The 7310-nt window shown below is 46.9% G+C and overlaps 1 pseudogene; it reads left to right on the plus strand.

Moving 5' to 3' along the window:
* Positions 1-426: 426 nt before the first annotated feature.
* Positions 427-1740, plus strand: LOC115313664 (annotated as a pseudogene).
* Positions 1741-7310: the final 5570 nt, after the last annotated feature.

Raw genomic sequence — 7310 nt, forward strand, 5'->3', positions numbered from 1 at the left:
AGGACATAGCTGTCAATCAGAACGGTACGCGCGCTGAGTTGCGGAGAGTGGAGGTAAAATGCGGCCCGCGTACGGTGCAGGCAGTTATCGATTGCGGAGTAGAGATTAGCGTAGTGCGTGATAGGGTGGCGCCTGAAACGAAGGGGTCGTCCGGAAGGGTGACACTGACTGGGGCGTTCGGGGACAGAGTGAGCGCCGTTCTCCGTCATATACCGATGACTCTTCCCACAGGCTACGTTGAGTACGTCCCTCGAGAGGTGCCGCTCTTGTGCGCCGTCACTGAGCAACTGGTTAACGGCATAGACATGCTGTTGACGCCCGACGACTACGACAACCTAAAATTGGCTTGCGGGAGGGTTGATTTGGAACCGATGATTTGTGAAGCTGAAGACGCGCTTACTGACCAAGGTGGTGAGGTCGCAGACGATGGCCGTGGCACTCAGCTTCGGCTTCTACAAGAAAGACAGGCCCGAGCACATTCCGCGCGTGGTGGCCTTCGTGGACATGGGCCACTAGGCGCCCCAGGTGGTGCTGGTGGCCGTCGACAAGGACCGGCTCAGGATACTGGCCACAACCTTCGATGGAGTCGGGGGCCGCGACTTCGACATGGTGCTGGTGCGCTACTTCATCCAGGAGTTCAAGAAGCGCTACAAGTTGGACGTAGCCACCAGCTGGCGCGCCCTGATGCGCCTCATCACCGAGTGCGAGCGGCTCAAGAAGGAGATGAGTGCCAACTTGCACGACTTTCCGCTCAACATCAAGTGCTTCAAGAACGACCTGGACGCTGCGGGCAAGATGAAACGGGAGACTTTCAAGGCCATGTCCACCGAGCTGTGAGCGCCTGCCGCGCGCGCCACGGCTTGGGCGCTGACGGTGGCCGGGCTGCGGCCGACGGACATAGAGTTGGTGGAGCTGGTCGGGGGCGGCACCCGGGTACCGGCGGTCAAGCAGATGGTCCGCAAGGTGTTCCAACAGGAGCCCTCGATGACAGTGAGCCAGGACGAGGCGATGGCCTGGAGCTGCGCCCTGCAGTGTGCCATTCTGTCACCCATCTTCAAGATGCGAGACTTTGCGGTGGTGGACGCCCAGTCCTACACCATCGAGCGGTGGAGCGACCCGGGCAAGGGAGAGGACAGCCGGGTAGAGGTGCTCCCCCGCTCTCACCAGCTGCCCTTCAACAAGATGCTCACCTTCTATCGGAGCAAGCCCTTCCACCTCGAAACCAGGTACCCGCAGGAGGCGGCGGTGCCCCATCCGGATCTGCAGTTGGGCAACTTCACGGTGAGCTAGGTTCTCTCCGGGTCCAAGATCAAGGTGAAAGTGCGTCTCAAACTGCGCGGCCTCTTCTCGGTGATGTCCGCCTCGGCCGTGGACCGGAAGCCCGACGGTCTACAGGCAAGTGCTGGGTGTTGAAGCGATGGCGACCTAGCGGCGGCGGGGGCGGTGAGTGGCGAAGAGGCAACTCCGACCGAAGGAGAAGACTCCGACAAAGTGGCCGAGGGCGAGGCCGTAAAGAAGGAGGAGCGGCCCAGCCCAAAAAAGAAGCAGGCCCAGGACACGGAGCTTCCGGTGGAGGTCCGGGTGCCGCAGCTGAGCGCCTTCGAGATGGACCAGCTTGTGGAGTGCGAGGTCCAAATGGTCCACTCGGACCACATAGGGAAGGAGCGCTTGCTTTGTCTCGCAATGGTTTTTGGCTCGTCGCATGCGCGAACCGAAGTTTTGGTGTGTGTGTTTTTTTAAATGGATTGCATACTTTAAGTTGGTGAGTTTTTTTTTTTTTTTTGTTGGTATGAGTGAACGGGCAGTTGCGTGTTTTGGGAAAATAGCCTGGTTTAGAGAGAGCAAATGTTTAGCATACGGCTTTCCTGATTTTTTTTTATATGTACGTTTCTGTCCATATGATGCAAGTCTTAAGGCACTTTTTGGTGCAACGGGGTGTTTAGGGCCTTGGCGGGCACGTTCCAAATCACCTTACCAGAGCGCAATTGACCAGTGTATGACGGGTGGACATTTTTTTTTTGTTGTGTGTGATAATTTGGTGACATTGAGGTCCCAAAATTATACTTGTTGGGGAGGTGTGAAGGTCAATGTAAACCATAACCGTTCATCCAAAGGCGCGACATGCGCAGGGTTTCGGTGTCGTTTTTCTTTTCGCTCAGTGATGACTTTAAATTGAGTGACGCGACTGTGGCTCGTACGAGACATGAGAGGAGAAAAAGAAGAAAAGGGAATTCCGGAGAAAAGCTCACCGGAGAAAAGCTCACCGGAGAAAAGCTCACCGGAGATAAGCTCACCGGAGAAAAGCTCACCGCAAAACCGGCGGATACGGAGAAAAGCTCACCGGCCATTGAGCGTATGCGGAGAAAATTTGCTCACCGATATTTTTTCTTCTTTTATATGGAGGCTGTTGGATCGAGCGTAACATATATCAATTTATTATCATTAAAATTTGTCAGCTTTGTAAAAAATAAAATGTCCTCTTTTGTGATATTTGTTAAGCTTATTGGGTATATTGCTCCCAAATTAATAATTGCGGGAGAGTGTTTTTTGCAGACTTTTTATGCAACGAAAGCCTAACTAAAATCTCTATGAACTTAGAAACAGAAAAAAGTAAAAAAAAAAAAAAAAAAAAAAAACGTAATGATGACTGCCTAAAACCTAAAAATCAAAGGTGTAAATGCCGAAAATCCAAAAGTGCATGCGCAACAACGCGGTGCCTGAAATTCTCTTTGAAGCTTTTGTTAACATTTGAAAGCAGGATAAAGCTGTCAATAGGATATCGAGGCTTCTTTTTTTCCACGGACATGCACGCTTTCTAGCCGTTCGTGCTGCATGGTGTTTCCACACGTTCCCTTTGTGTGATAGCGCCTTCTACGGTGAGTCACCCATGACCCTCAGAGCTGCGCGACGTCACCGTTGTTACTCGTGAGCTATATAAGAACTATTTTATTTTGTAAGGTAGGTAGCGAATTGGGAGAGTTGGTAAACGTTATACATGATGAAAACCGCTCAAACGACGACGACGGAGTGAAGACAACAAACACGACACGACGAAGCTGTTCTCGCAACTAAAGTTTTGTTAGTGAAATTAACAGAAAGAAAACAACGTAGCCGACACTGATGACATCAACAAGCATCTACTTATCTATTAGGCACTACACAATATTTGGACCTCAAGCGATTCACACACTGCTATTCATATTGGCTCGCAAAAAAATAAACCTCTTTATCTGACAGAAGTACCGACGGCGCACCCTCAGCTGTCAATAAATTGTTGCCTTTTTTACCGGTGTACGATGTTCTGATTTCATACTTGCGGCTTCAATAATTTACAGAATGGGTGATTACTAATTTCTGAGGAAATAGTAAATATGCCCAATGAACCTCAAGAATATTACAAAAACGAGGACATATGTTTAATGAGTGACGAAGGCGAATTGTGTTAAATTGCCCAGTTTGACGCAGAATCAAGCTAAGCTAAGAAAATATCGGTGAGCTTTTCTCCGCATCTGCCGGTTTTGCGGTGAGCTTTTCTCCGGTGAGCTTATCTCCGGTGAGCTTTTCTCCGGTGAGCTTTTCTCCGGTGAGCTTTTCTCCGGTGAGCTTTTCTCCGCCGCCCAAGAAAAGGGGGGGGGGGGGGGGGCGCGCGAGGGCCGTGAAGAACGTCGGTCGGGCATCGATTCGATCTGTACTATAAATATACGTTTCTTTTTATTTTTCTCTACTTGATGGGGTCCTGTCAGTCACTTTTATGACCAGCAACATCCGCAGACCATCGGCGTTCTCAGTCATCGGGTCCCTGACGCAATCGTAAGAAAAGAACGAACCTTCACTAACGAGTGTGTTTTAATTTTGTCGTCCACGTTACTCCTCAAATGTATCGAAATGCCGTTACTCGTTACTTGGCCTTAGAATTAGCTGAGAACGCTACTCGATGCTTTCCTAAAAAAGTAACTCAATACGTTACTTGTTACCAAAAACGTAAATAGCTTGAAGTTACTCGTTGCTAGTAACGCGTTACGTATAAGAACACAACGTAAGGGCGCGAGTGAGCTGGTATATATCAAACATTTTAGTGAAAAACCCGAGACTGAGGTGTCGGCAGACGACGAGAAGGAAGAGAAGGAGAGCGTCTCAAACACAGCTAAACCTTAATTGAGGACAGAAACCTTTATGTAGGGTTGAAAAAAGAAGGAAGGAAAGGGAACCCTTCTTCACAGAACCTCTCCCTACAAATGATACGACACCGGACCTCTAACAATGGAGTCAAACCAACAAACCATCTGACGGCATCAAGGACGACACATCATTCACAAAATCACAAAACGCCGGGAAAACCACAATCTCCACTCGACCCCACACTGAGGGAGTCAGCTATAAGACTGCACAAAGGAAAGAAAAAAGTAGTAACAACAACTAGTTAGGAAAAAATTAATGATAGACTTTGCGAACATAAACAATGTGTCAAAAAGAAGGATGCTTATTGCGAGGTGTCCAGGCATATTAAGAAATGTAAGAATTGTGTGCCAATATGAAACTCGACTACCACAATTAAAACAGAAAGAAACGACTACAAGCGCCTGCTGAAAGAGTCAATCGTGATAACCAAGCATGGAAATGGAGTGAACAAGTCCTCTTTGTCTGTAAAATCGGAATGCATGCGATTTCTAAATCTCTAGTGGTATTTCTAGCTTAAAAGGGGTTTTATTTTTCTTCTTTTCACTTAAATCTTGTTACGACTTTTTTTTTTTTTTTTTGTGCAGTTTTACAGTGAGGTGTCCAGTTCTGATTGTGGTTTTCCCGGCGTTTTGTGAAATTGGGAACGATGTATCATCTTTGGTGCAATCAGGGGTTTGTTGGTTTGACCCCATTGTTAGAGGTCCGGTGTCGTGTCTTTCGTGTAGAAAGACGTGGTGTGAAGAAGGGTTCCTTCCCTTCCTTCTTTTTATTTTCAACCCTAAATAAAGGGGTCTGTCCTCAATAAAGGTTTAGCTGTGTTTGAGACAGTCTCCTTCGCTTCTTTGTCGTCGTGTTTGAAAACCTCAGTTTCGGGTTTTTCACTCAAATGTTTTACGTAGATATCTGATCGGAAGTAACGCCATCACTAACTAGAAGGACCCTCCCACTCCAGTCGCCAGCGTCAAACAAGAGGACCGAAGTAAGCAGAGTTGTTCCCAATAGGTCTTGTGTTCCCAAGAGGAGTGACTAGTATAGTTATTGCTCGATTAATCTTCTGTCACGGTATACATGAATGATTGACTGTTATTTTACACTCCTCCACGAAATGTCTTTGTATCTAAACTCGCTTTCATCTCCAGAACCGCAGTGAAAACAAAATGCGTTCTTTTCGCGGAACGTTACTAGTTTGCCGAGCCAACTGTTGAATAAAGATATATGTCAGTGCATCCTAGGTCAAATTTGTGTCATTTTATGAAGACGTGCACGCTTTCAGGACCAAATCTTGTAAGCACTACTTCGCGCGGCGCATTAATAAACTCAAGACTGCCTTTTTCCTTGACGTGACAACGAGAATAGAGCACACATAACTTCACCTTTTGGTGAAAAAAGTGACTAATGGACTCTCCGTCGTACAATACCTCTCGCGTGTCCTAAATCTCAACACTTGATCTACATTCTAAAAAATTTCGTCGTTTGATAACAGTGTGGCACTTACATGGCGCTGTTGGCTGTACGAGGGCGGGTCATCGAGTTCCAAAAGTCCAGCCTGAACTACAATATCCGCTGGATCTTCCCTAGGAAGGAAAGCACACTGCTCATTGACATTTTCTTACCATGTAAACCGTATACTTGCCCGTTTACACAATGCGCAGCTGTCACAACGATGTCCGGTGCGATGATAGATCCCCCACAAAGAGACTTCTTTGCCTTGAGAGACACCTGCAGTGGAACAGAGAGCCGGGTAACAGTCTCGTTGATACCAACACCTCCATCTGTCTTCTCCCTCCCCCCCCCCCCCCCCCCAGAAAAGAAAAAGAAAAAGAAGAGAAGTAATTATCTTTATAATGTGAGTTGCTCGTAATAACAAGACAAAGGAAAATGAAAGACGTTTACAAATATTTGTAACGCGAATCTAGAGAGCAGCTCTTAAGGAGGAGGAGGGAAGTGTACAAGGGAGAGGGTATGCCCTTCCTCCTCCGTACAATTTATATTGGTTTTGAGGTCACGTCACGTCAACTTTCTCGCTAAATTTAGCGGGGACACTGAATTGGTGTTTAGGTCACGTGGCGTCAGTGTTAGCAAAATCTAACGGAGAAACTGGATTTCTTCATGGGTGGCGTGACACAAAGTCGCGTGACGCTATTTTTTTCTGCTAAACTTAGAGGAAAATTTGACGTCAGTTGATCTAAGCACCAATTCAATTTTGCGCTAAATTTGGCGTGGTGGTTGCGCCAACACCGACGGCGACTCTTTCACCGCGAAACCCAGAAACGGGCGCCTAAGAGCTTCGTTCTAAAAGCACACGTTCACCCAGTTTGTCCCTAAAATTGTTGACTATACAGCGCGGTATTCGTAGAAACATAAACGGGGTTTGAAATTAACGAGGCACGACTTAATTAGCGTACGCCATTATAAAATGCCATACGAGTCGGGAAACCTGCAATTTCTGTCGGATTTGGGTGTATTGAGATATTATTTTTCTACTTCAAAAGATAAAAAAAAGAAAAAAAACATACCCCGACACCTTAAGAAGCTCAGGGCGTTGCTTGCTGTCATCACGCTTCTTGGTTCGTTCTTCGGCTTTCTGCTCGGCTAACGGCAATAAATAAAGCCAGCGTCGGCTCTGGAGCGATAAGATGGGACTCACCGGTTCTCTAAGATTATGCGGCTCAAGAAACAAAGAACACGGCAGTGCCAAGCATCTTATTAACTCTCCGATGAGTTGAAAAACAAATCACAATGCAAGAACCGTTAGGAAATCCCACCCAGAGCTTTGTAACCTACCAGGGACCATATAAGTATTCTTAACGTTCGCCTTTCCCTTACAAAATAGGATAGGCATAATAATTTATTTACAACGTACGAACGTGATGCTGTGTTCCAGGGGCCGCGCACAGTTACACGCATTCACTCCAAAACTTCCGAGTAATTTATAGGAAACGCAAAGATGATAAGGACGTTGTCGGGGATTGAATTCGATCCTTTATTTTGAATTTGCCTAGCTGGTTAAACATAATATTATTTCATTACTACCGATTCATTGTTTTGTTTTCGTTGCGTTAATGACATCGTAGGTCAGCCTCTTCCCGCTTCGACACGAAACAGTCACTACTAGGGAGAAGTGTACGCGA

Source organism: Ixodes scapularis, unplaced genomic scaffold (assembly GCF_016920785.2).
Source record: "Ixodes scapularis isolate PalLabHiFi unplaced genomic scaffold, ASM1692078v2 PGA_scaffold0__279_contigs__length_252992795, whole genome shotgun sequence".
Classification (NCBI taxonomy): Eukaryota; Metazoa; Arthropoda; class Arachnida; order Ixodida; family Ixodidae; genus Ixodes; species Ixodes scapularis.